Source organism: Podarcis bocagei (genome assembly GCF_964188305.1).
Source record: "Podarcis bocagei genome assembly, chromosome: 12".
NCBI lineage: Eukaryota > Metazoa > Chordata > Lepidosauria > Squamata > Lacertidae > Podarcis > Podarcis bocagei.
In genome coordinates, this window is record NC_138137.1 from 29,360,670 (window position 1) to 29,373,184 (window position 12,515).

Consider the following 12,515-nt stretch of genomic DNA (forward strand, 5'->3'; position numbering starts at 1 on the left):
TACTCAATCATATGTCTGTTTTGTCCCAGTTTTTGTGATTATTATTTTTTTTAATATCAGTATATTGTGGCATTTTGTATGCATTCTTCCCCAAAATATGCATTTTTGAATTGGTTTCCAATTGCATTTCCCTCTAAAATATGCATATTTGTATTTGGGCTGTGCATAGCTGCCCCATTCTGCCCCATGGCCCTGATCCAGGGGTCCCTAATCAGGCTGACCCATCCTAGGCTGGCCCACAGACCACCATCTCGGCCCTGGACCCAGTCCCTAATTGAACATACAGCTGGCAGGGGGAAGGAGACTGAGGTGCCAATAGAGGTTAGGAGAAACCCCAAAGTTTGCAGAAGTACAAAAAAAAATCTTTAGGGGCGGGGAAACCCTAAGGGACAGATTTCCCCCAAACAGTCCAGTCAGGAGTGAGCATACTCAGTGAACATGGAATGCTATCTTACTGTTGGGGAGGGAGAACAGAAACACAGGATGCTGCCATGTGCTGTGTCAGACCATTGGCGCATCTGGCTCACTACTGTTTCCATTTATCGGCATCAACTCTCCAAGCTTTCAGGCAGGGTTCTCTCCCAGCCCTACCTAGGGTTGTCAGAGATTGGACCTAGGATCTTTTGCTGCAAAGAAGATGCTCTGCCACCGTCCCCAAAGGAAAACTGGGGTTGTTGTTGTTGTTTAGTCGTTGAGTCGTGACTGACTCTTCGTGACCCCATGGACCAGAGCACGCCAGGCACTCCTGTCTTCCACTGCCTCCCGCAGTTTGGTCAAACTCAGGCTGGTAGCTTCAAGAACACTGTCCAACCATCTCATCCTCTGTCATCCCCTTCTCCTTGTGCCCTCCATCTTTCCCAACATCAGGGTCTTTTCCAGGGAGTCTTCTCTTCTCATGAGGTAGCCAAAGTATTGGAGCCTCAGCTTCAGGATCTGTCCTTCCAGTGAGCACTCAGGGCTGATTTCCTTCAGAATGGATTGGTTTGATCTTCTTGCAGTCCATGGGACTCTCAGGAGTCTCCTCCAGCACCATAATTCAAAAGCATCAATTCTTCGGCGATCAGCCTTCTTTATGGTCCAGCTCTCACTTCCATACATCACCACTGGAAAAAACCATAGCTTTAACTATACAGACCTTTGTAGGCAAGGTGGTGTCTCTGCTTTTTAAGATGCTGTCTAGGTTTGTCATTGCTTTTCTCCCAAGAAGCAGGCGTAGGGGGATAGAATGCAGTATCCTGGGAAAGGACATAAGATACTGTAGCTGGCTGGAAACCTGAATGAGAGCCCTCTATGCTGCAACATTTTGCTTCAGGACCCACTTTGGGGGTCTTTTTTTTTTTTTTACCCCCTGCTTCACAAAGCTGAGTGCCGGGATCTGTGATCCTCCCTTCAGCCCATTCCACCCACTCTCTGTATGCTAGAAATGACAATTCCGTTGTTGCAAGTTATCCCAGGGTGAAATGTGAATCGAGAGTCCCTAATTTTGCTCCCTCTCACTTCTGATTCACTACTTGAGCATGTAAACAAGTCAGAAACTGAAGTGCTTCAGAGGTAGCCACCCCAGGATAAACGATTATGTAAACAAGCCCTTAAAAGAAACCATGTACGACATCAACCTCTGGGTAAGCCTTGGGTGTTTATGTTCTCTGAATCAATCTTTCTTGCTCTCTGAATAAGTGATTTGAAATAGACTTTAACAATAATATGTAATTTGTAAGCTCAGTAAAATTGCTGCCTCCTGTAATGAGTTCTTCTCAGTAGAAATTCTATTTCCCAGGAAGCAATTTTATTCTTTTTATATAACACTTCGCCAGTGATAAAAAGGGGTATAATTACAGAATTGAGAGTACTTGAAGTTCTGGCTGTATAAAAGTGACAAAGCTTGTAAGATGGTGAGAGTGCATGCTCTGCTTTGATGGAGTTTGAAAATAATGACAAGGAGGACAATAATTATACAAAAGGCCATTGGCTAGCTTTGTCCTTGTTTAGCTTATTTTTAATGCACCAAATCTAGTATTCATTTAGGATACACATGTGGTAGATAATCTTCTTTCTAAGGTATTCTCTGTTTGAATTTCCTATGTCTTTGGGTTGTTTACATATCACTTAGTGAACAAATGCATCACTTCACACCTTCAGGATCATGGTCCCAAGGAAAGGGTCCAATAGTACAAGATGTAATTATCTTGCTTAAAGGAACCAGGTTTGAGTCTGGTCAATTCTAGGTAGGAAATCACCTTTGAACCTAATTTATACCATACTGAGTTCCATGATGGAAGAAAGGCGTGTGTGTCTGTGTGTATTACCTTTTAATTAGGGCCTCAGTGAAAAACAAGTTCTAAATTCAGAATATAGTAATATGCTCCAGTGAGCATATGAATAGTGACCAAAGAGCCAGAACCAAACCAAAAAGAAAGTGAATTAAAAGATATATTAATCAAAACTGACAAATGGTGTACAGTTGTAAATACGCACTTTCAAAATAAATAGTAAATGATGTAGAACTGATAAAACAGCAAAAGCATAATGCAAAATAAACAGTACATGAAAAAGTTTACATTAATAAATGAAATAATTGCAATGGGGCACTAAATAAAATGTAAAGCTGATTGCACTTGCTGCTTAAGGTATATAATAAATTATAAATGGAAAATGAAATATAAGAAAGCAATTGTTTTCCTCGCACCCTCCTTCCAGTCCAGCTAACTTAAAGAGCAAAAGCAAGCAATGGGTTTCACTACATTTTGTGAAGTGGGAAAACATACTTGAGATGTTAAAGTAAAATATTGACTTAGGGGCTTTGTGCAATAATGAGTCAAAGGTTGTTGGAGAGAGGTTTCCACTGGAAGATTATAAATGGGGGAGTATCTAGTTCATATCCTATATCCTCCTTTAACTTTATCATTAAATAGGGATTTTCCCCTTGAACAGCTGCTTCCCAGTCTACTCAGAGATATAAACTCTTAAACTCTGAACAGGAAGCATGTAATATGAAAAGGTATCCCAACATATAAACCAAGCATAGGCAAACTCAGCCCTCCAAATGGTTTGGGACTACAATTCCCATCATTCCTGACCAGTGGTCCTGTTAGCTAGGGATCATGGGATTTGTAGTCCCAAAACATCTGGAGAGCCGAGTTTGCCTATGCCTGATATAAACTCATCAAATTAATGGATTATTTCATACCTAATTAAACAAAATATTCTGCATTGTTCCAGCATAAGTTGCAAAGATAAATTCTTTCATTTTCATTGCTTTTAATAAGACTAGGGAGTAAACAGAAGTCACAGATCTGGGGAACCCTTTGCTGCTGCTATGAGAGAATTGTCAACCACCTAGTTGCCCAACTTCAAAGGTTGATATACAGAAGTAGCTCCTTCCATTATAGGAAGTTACTTTTGTCAGAAGAAGGAAACCCCTGGCTCCATCCAACCTAACAGAAATAAATTTGATATAAGAAGAGCATAAGAAGAGCTAGCTTCATTAGACCAATGACCCATCTAAGCCAGCATCTTGCTTTCACAGTGCCCAACTAGATGCCTGCAAATCGGATAGTGTTTTGCATTATTAGTGTTTTATGTTAGTGTTTCTTGTGATATTTATAGTATACGTCAGGCTTCAGGGAATCCCAACCTTCCCCCTCACAGCAGGCTGCCAGCCATAGATAGATGAGAAGCTCTTACCAGTGTCTTTTATTCAATGTTCACAGAGAGCGGCTTAGAAATGCTGCCTCTTTGGGTAATGGAGTTGCTCTGAGTAATCGCCTCCCCCCTTCCCTTCTCAGTCTTCAACAGCACAACCACCCTTACAGTGGTTCCTTAAGGCCATTTGCCTCTTGGCCTTCAGCTCTCTCACTTTCACTACCCACCAGGTTCTGGGAGAAGCGGGGTCTGGAATGCTTCCTAATGATAACGTGTCAGCCAGCTGCTCCGGCTCTGCTCTTCCCCCCTACTCTTCTTCCATTATTTCCCAGCTTTTTCCCTCTTCTATCTCTGGGCTGTGACCTTCTCCAAGCCACTGTTGTAAATCTATACGTATTGTCTTCCTCATCTCTGGAAGGTTCAGAAGGAGGTGGAGGCGGTCTCCACCATTCCTCCTCAGTCCAGTCCCAGACATCATACTGCATTAGGGGTCTACTTTTAGTAACTAACCGTGAACAGAGCTCACTGGAACTTGCATACACCACTTTCTCTATATGATGTGACTGCAGTCTTTATCGACCTGTGTTTGTCCCAGGGTATTGTCTGAAGGCATAGGAGGCTACCACTTTGCCAAAGCTAATGAGGTTTGCGTCTGATCTCTGCTTGGGTGGGAACCACATTTGACTCTGTGGTAGAACAAAGGCAGGGTGAAAATGTAAGCAAATAAATCAACATGGTTTCACAGTTTCCCTTGAAGAAAAATTTGTTGTGAAAGCCACGTTAATGTAATAACAGCCTGCTGGATGACACCAATGGCCCATCGATTCCAGCATCCTCTTCTCACAGTGGCCAGCCGGATGCCTGCGGGAAACCAGGGAGCAGAGCATAAGTGCAAGAGACCCTTCCCTCCCATGGTTTCCAGGAAGTGGTATTCAGAAGCATTTCTGCCTCCAACTGTTCTCTCACTTATTTTTTAGAAACCACGTTGACACATATACCCCTGTGATGCCAGGCAAGGCAACCACATTTGCTATGGGATGGGGCCACCACCACACTTAATAATATGGTGGTATGTATTGTGATGCATGTTGCTAGGAGAAGAAAGGGGAAAAGACACATGTTTAATTTAGCTGAACGCATATGATGCCTTTCCATAGCATGCACCATATTATTGTATTACATTCAGTTTGCGCTTTCAAAGGAAATGTCAGCCAAGCGGGGACTGCTTGTGATGACCCAGTTTCATGGCAGGTTCATGCATAGCTACACCGAAAACCACAGCTTACTTTTCCTTTATGTCCCAGTCTTTACAGTATCATGCAATTGAACAAGAAAGTCTTTTATTCCACTTCCCACTGTGCACTATAATACATGCGACATGTATGCATCTCTGAATTACATAGCTTACATCACAGAGATTACTGATAGTTTGCATTTGAAAAAAATAATGTCACCAAAGATTGCAGAGACAAATATGCAGCCCTGGAAAAAAAGCACAAAATAGCAATATGCTGGTTAGTTGTCGGATAATTCCCTCCTCACTGTATTGATGTTTGGCACTATCCACGCATCTCATCTCTTTACACAAACAATCCCAGATGGGCTTTCAGCTGAAAAACCTGTGAAGCATTAACTTGCTTAGCTACAAGAAAGTGTTCTTGCCCAAATCCATTAGTCTCATATGAAACTGAGATTAACCTGTGATTTACATTGACTATGGCTGCAAAGGTGTGGTCAGCTTGACATTATTGGCTTCCATTTTCAAAGGGCATAGGGCAAAACTCCATTTTAGGTGCCAGGAAAGCTGGTCTTTCTAACATCATCATCATTATCACCATCATTGTTATTTTATTTTATTGTTATTTATGTATCACTTCCTATGCAGCATCTTGAAGCAATTTCACAACACAACAAATGTGTGTTTCTTTTTCACCTAGACAACAAGTTCCACACACTCTCTCTGCTTTTCTTTTGCTTAGTCTATGGGTATTTATTCATTTGTGCTTTGGCCGTGCCAGTGAGCTGCCACATGGAGCATTTCTGTTTTTTTATGTATTTATTTATTTCATAGAATTTATACACTCTTTGATTGTAAAAACAAAGCAGAAGATAAAACAAGAAAACCAGGGGTCCCCACACAGATTCTTAGTTGTATTGTTCAATAGGCACCAATGATGTTTCCAGACAGTTGCTATTTCCAGGTGGTATTCAAATACTGGAAAATTCATGTTTCACGATTATAGTTGATGGGAGGTCATGTGCAACAAACTCTCTTCCCCCAAAACTGGATTTTTTGAAATTAGGAAAGTGACAGGAAAATACACTTGATGTATGTGATAACACTTGCTTGGAAACAATGTTATCTAACTCCCCCACAAATGAAGCAGAATAAATACTCATTACCTAAATAGCTAACACTGTCTACTTAATAAACTGGTCATCTGCAAGTACCTATAGTGTCTTACCCAGGTAATATTTGCTTCTTAGAATGGGAGGGAGCCTGTCACCCAGTCTTTCCTCTTCCCCTTCCTGCTCAGCCTATGCCAACCCATCATTATCCATTTATCCATTTACCCTTGGTGGTAAAAGGGCACTGAACCGGCTACGTGCCCAAACATTTGTGGCAGCAATGACCTTATTGGTTTTTCTGAGTGACTCACTTTCTTGGAGGCATCCCGTACAGGAAGTTCTTGATGCCACAGATACTTCCCCTTGGCCCTGGAGAATTCTGGACAGAAAAGGCTGATGGCAGAGGCCAATGCGTTCTTCTGTTAGTCATCTCCAGGGAGGCAGCTAAATGCCAAAACACACATTTGGAGAAGCCATGAGGTATGCCTTTTTTGGAACAATAATATTATAAACAAAAAGTGATATTTGCCGATATTAATGCCCCTTAAAAAGATATATCTCCCTGTACATAAAAAATGGAGAATAACAACTTAGAGGTTTTATTCTGAGATGCTGATAAGGAATTTCTAATTTACTTTTTGAAAACCTGGCCAGTATGATAGTGAATATGGATCCAGTGTCCCTAATATTTGTGCAGTGGTCTTTAGAGAAGGGGAATCTAAAGAATTACCAACCTGTTGTCAATTTCCCTTTTCTTGGGCATGGTTCTTGCTGGACTGGTCACAGACCAGATCCAGGACATCTTGGAGGAAACTGGTTTTCTAGATCCATTTCAATCAGGGTTTGGGCCCAGTTTTGGCACAGAAACTGCTTTGGTTGCCCTGTATGCTGACCTCTGCTGGGAGAGGGACAGGGGAAATGTTTCCCTGTTAATTCTCCTTGACCTCTCAGTGACTTTTGATCCCATCAACCATAGTATCCTTCTGGAATGGCTGCCTTGAATTATGGGTGGGGGCACAGCTTTGTGATGGTTCTGGTCTTACTTGGATTGTCCTGTCCAGAGGGTGATGCTTGGGGAATGATCTTCGGTCCCATGGAACCTTCAATGCGGGGTTCCTCAGTTTTATCCTGTGCTGTTTAACATCTAAATGAAACTGCTAGATGGGATTATCTGGAGTTTTGGAGTACTTTGCCAGAAATATGCTGATGACATACAGCTCTTCTTATCCTTTAAATCTGCTGGTGAGGCAGTGGATGTGCTGGACTTATCTTCCCTTAGTAATGGACTGGATGAGAGTCGAGAAACTGATAAGACTGAAGCACTGTTAGTGAGTGGTTCCCTCAACTGGATAGACGTGAGGTTGCCTGCTTTTGATAAGGTTACACTCCCTCTGAAGTAATGGGTACATAGTTTGAGGCTACTTCTGAATCCTTTGCTATCGTTTGAGGTTTAGTTGGCCTCAGTTGCACAGAATGCCTTCCATCAGCTTTGACCGGTGGCTCAGTTGCACCCCTGTCTGGACAGGGATAGCTGAACTTCTGTTGTCTATGCTCTGGTAACCCAGAGGTTAGATTACTGCAACATGTTATACATAGGGATACTCTGCTTCGGAACTTCAGCTGGTGCAGAATTCAGAGGCTAGGTTGCTCACCAAGGTAAGACAGTTTGAGCATATTACACTGATCCTAGTCTTACTGCACTGACTTCTGATAAGTTTCCGGCCCTAATTCAAAGTGCTGGTTTTTACCTATAAAGCCTTGAATTGCTCAGGACCACAATATCTCAAGGATTGCCTCTTCCCATATGAACCATCTCAGACCCTGCGATCATCATCAGAGGCCCGTTTTTGTTTGCCTCTTCCATGAGAGGCTCACTGTTTGTGAAGTTTTCTCCCAAGGGAGGCTTTCCTGGTGCTTTCATTACATATCTTTTGGCACCAGGTGAAAATGTTTCTTTATAACTAGGCCTTTGGTTGGTTCTATGGTCTTTTAAATGTGCTTGGGGGGTTATTGTTTTATTTTTGTTTTATTACGTATTTTGTGTTCTCATACTGTATTTTTACGATGTGAACTGCCTTGTGATCTTCAGATGAATGCCGGTATACAAAGTTAATAAATCATCATCATCTTGGGTCTGGTTTGCCAGACAGTATTTCAACATATTTCTAATACCCCCACTTTTTAAAAAGTACTTGTACATTGCAGTGTTGAGGTTCTGATCTTGGGTTGAGATCCATACAGGAAGCTGACACTTCCTAAACATGGTGTGATTGTTTTCAGCACATGTACACAATCCCAGCCATCAAGCTACATGCAGAAGCACAGGAATTGTTCATGTAAGTCAGCCTTAACACTCTGAGGTTTTCCTTCCTGTCTTGACTTCTCTGACTTTCTCTGTGGCTTCATAGCAAGCAGTGACCTTCCTGTCTCAATGTCATGTATAAGTACATGCCAGCTTATATTGCAAAGACAATAAAATACTCCCATGTTGACAGAAGCAGAGGCAACCCGTTGTGTTCTACAGAGATGGCTTGTATTCACTAGAAAAATGTAGCTATTTTTAGATGCTGATGTATTCTTTTATGAGCATTGTTGTTTATTCTTTGCTAAAACAATCTCTTCATTATGAAGAAAAATAAACAATCAGAAACATTAATTAAGTCAGAATTAAGAGTCAGGGCTTAAGTATTCACTATTTTCATATTGCTTCCTAAATGCAGCACACCATAATTCAGAATTGACTTACCAAGGTTGTTTACATTTTCTCTGTGCCACTTTGCAAACCCTGAACCATCTTGCTTTGGTACAACCTTCCTCCTTGAAATGGGAGAACCAACACCGTATACGTTACTGAAGATAAAACGCGTCATTAGCCTATGCAGAGCTATTACGATGATTTATGAATTACTCCCTGCAACTTTCCTAATTGTCACAACATTATTTTTCTTTTTGATGGCTACAGCAGGCAGAGCACTTATTTGTAAGCCTGATTCATAACGATCCCTAGATCGTTACTGAGTGCATTTGAAACTCAGTGAGAGCAACTTAGAGTGAAGAAATCATGGGGAAATGGGAACCACCCATCCTAATGCTACCAGACTGGTCTTGGGTGGTGGTGAGCACCTGGTCCTTCAGGCTCAGGGAAAGGTGTCCATGAGGGTGCAGGCTCTATCCTTATAGGCCATGGTGATCTGGGAGGTTCTTCTGAGAGTTCTCGTCCAACCACTTCAGGTGCAATGGTTTCTCCGTCTTCTGCACTCAGCTCTGAGCCCTGACCCAAACCTAGCTCCCCAACTGGTGCCCCTATAGTCTGTCTCCTTTGGTGTCCAGATCACTACTAGATACAGGAGTCATGACTTTATCTTAATTTCTTCCCTGTTTCATTATGGCAGAACCGTGGAAATGTAGGCCAAATGCAGCCCTCTGGGCCTCTCTGTCTGACCCTTGGGACTCTCCTCAGGCCACACCTCAGAAGCCCTGCTCTGCACCCTCCTGGAGTACGTAATTTACCCCTGCTGGAATGTGTCCTTGAGCTGTAACAATGCCATCTCTTGCTTGTATGGAGGATGGAAAGATACAATTGCGTGTGCAAAAAGTTCTGGCTTTTGTGTGGCTGGGGTGGAGGCTACTGTACAAAGCTAAGAGTCATAAACATTTTTTTTCTGTCCACTTGTATCTGTGTTCTTTGCTGCATTGCACAGCACATAGTTAAACTATGGAACCCACTCCCACAGGAGGCAGTGATAGCCACCAACTTGAGTGGCTTTAAAAGAGGATTAGACAAATTCATGGAGGACAGCTCCTAGCCACAATGGCTGTGCTCTACTTCCACTGTCAGAGGCAGTACGCCTCTGAATACCAGATGCTGGGAACTGCAGGTGAGCAGAGCGCGGTTGTGCTAATGTCCAACTTGCAGGCTTCCTACAGGCATCTGGATGGCCACTGTGGGAACAGGATGCTGGACTAGACGGGCCATTGGCCTGATCCAACAAGGCACTTATGTTCTTATGCCTTTTGCCCTGTCCACCACCGGCAGGTGACCCCTGAAAGCTTCCTGACAAAGACATTTGACCCTTGGGAAGAAAAACGCCCCTGACCCCTTGCAACTCCATCCCGCCTCTCCATCCCTAAGTAATGTTTCAGTCCACATCATTTTCGTCCTGCACTTCTGATAGCTTGCTCTTTCTCCCCATCAACTAATGTAACTTGGTCTCATTAAATAAGGTTGCAATATTGTATACCACTTCATTGATTGATCATGTTCTGGACCTCAGTGTTTGAAAAGCCCTCAAGGTTCAATGTGAATCAGTAAAGGTTGTTCAAATCATACATAAATGTATGAATGATTCAGCAGGGATTCCAGGTAAAAACTGTTGATAAATAATCATGAACTTTGCTTGGAATTAATTAACTGAACTTATGCATATGACTGAGCAGCCAGTGCTTCTGTAATTCCTCTATACTGTACAGTGGCGTAGCGTGGGTTGTCAGCACCCGGGGCAAGGCAAGTAATTTGCGCCCCCTAACCCGTGGATTTGCGCCCCCTAACCCTAACCCCCAGATGTTGCGCCCGGTGCGGCCGGCCCCCCCTGCACCCCCACGCTACGCCACTGATACTGTATGTTGTCTGAATCTGTGAAAACGTTTACCTGTGTTCCTCCCTGCATCCCAAATCCCTAGAGGGAAAGGAAGGGGAACACCACAATATACTACTGGAGGGCAGAGTATAAAAATAACACACTTATTGAAAAAGCCTGCCAGGGAACTGACATCAGAGCGAGAGGCGAAGGGGAGGCTCACAGATTGTGCTGACGAAGGACCCAGCAGCAGGGGGAGAAGCAGCTCAGTGGAGGGGGAAGCTAATCAGCGCAACACCAGGGAGAAAGGGGGGCAGATGGGGGAATCGGAGAGAGGGCTCCAGGACTCTTCACTGGATATCAGTGAGGAGAGCCCAGGTCCTCCGCTGCCCACGCCCTCCCTGCGCAGAAGACTCCCACGCAGTGAGAGGAGGAGGAGACTGGGTGTCAAACAACTTTTATGTTGGAAGAGGTTCAAGAAATGCCCACTGACGGATGGCAGCCGCGATGAGCAAGGGCTGTGCAGTCAGAAAGGTTTAACAAGGCAAATCAGCCTAGAGAGGCACCAGTTTACACATGAGTAACTCATAGCCATTACAAAGCCCAATGGTGAAAGACAGGATTTCAATAGCTTCCCAAATATCCTTTTGAATAATACTGCATATCCGTTTTAATGATGTGATTAAGGGCAGAGAATTAATGTCCATACATTAGGGTCTAGTTCCTCTTGGCTCATAGGAACATAAGCAGACCATTCCTGGATCAGTCCATAGGCCCATCTAGTCTAGCATCCTGTTATCTCAGTGGCCAAATAGGCATCTATAGGAAGTCCACAAGTAGGACCTGAATGCCACACTTGTGATTGCCAGCAACAGGCACTGAGAAGCATAATGGCATCCAAGAATCAAACTAAGTTACCTTCCTCTGGAAGGAGGATTTACAGGATAGGGGGCACCTCTCCTTGGGTTCAAAGTTTGTGGGGTGTTTAGAAGAGCTTCATCTTGCCGCCCTTAACTAGAAAGGAGGGAAGGACAGTCAGTCAGTCAGTCATGCTGGTAACAGAATACCTTTGAACTGGAGTAAGTTTGGGATTTTCTCTCCCACCAACTCCCAGACTTTACTCTTGTAATAATGATACATGTACAGTTTTTGGATCTAATTTCACCCCCTCCTCCCATGCTTGTGATGAGTAAGGATGGGGGAGGAATTTGGTTCAATCTGCATTTAATGAGAACCTACCTAATCTGCACTTCTTAAAAAGAAAGAGTGAACTGAAACTCAGCCAGTTTGAAATTTGCTGTTATGTGTTGATGTACGTATGAACGCCCCAAACCCCAAAGTTTATAGAAATGCATATGTCAGGGAATAGTGTGTATAAAAAGGCATATATTCGTTAAAATGTATTATATTAAGGGAACTTCCTTACAGAAATGTGCATATTAGGACAAATACACAATACTGATAAATGTTTACGAGGGCTTTGAAAAGAAAATAGCATGTTGGTATGGAAATATGGCAAATTGAACTGGAAAAATGTGAAACTAAAGTGGGCGGATTCCTCCATTCTGCAATCCAAAACATACACATACATTATCTGCTCATGTAATTGTTGCTTACTGTTTTTTTACATGTTATAAACTGCTCTGAGAAGTTGGGGGGATGGATTTGTGACTGACACAAAAGCCAGCCTGTTGTAGATGGAACTGTTGCTTTAAAGCAAATTCCCAGAGGAATTCTGTCCAGGGAATATTGGTCATATGCCTAGAGCCTAGGAGGTTAGTTCATTGTAGCCTAGGCTTGGGCGAGACCTACTAACACTGACTAGGCAGTTGTTGTTTTATTCAATAAATAGTTGTCATTCTCATGTTACTGTTGCAACTGTTTCCTGACCAAAAAAATAGTACATGGACCATCTTTCAATAACGGAGAAGTGCCTTTGGGATTGGG

The 12,515-nt window shown here is 42.9% G+C and overlaps 1 long non-coding RNA gene across 3 annotated transcripts in view; it reads right to left on the minus strand.

Moving 5' to 3' along the window:
• The window catches only part of LOC308570229, a 29,076-nt gene that overhangs the window by 16,043 nt on the left and 518 nt on the right, over positions 1-12,515 (minus strand). Inside the window, exons 2-5 of one of the 3 annotated variants that reach the window (XR_014001009.1) lie at positions 11,487-11,582; positions 8,738-8,841; positions 6,303-6,435; positions 4,734-5,124 (exon numbers count right to left, since the gene is read on the minus strand). This is a non-coding gene — a long non-coding RNA (uncharacterized lncRNA). Of the gene's footprint in view, positions 1-4,733; positions 5,125-6,302; positions 6,436-8,737; positions 8,842-11,486; positions 11,583-12,515 lie in introns of those variants that run through there. The other 2 variants (XR_014001010.1, XR_014001008.1) reach the window with 2 other exon arrangements.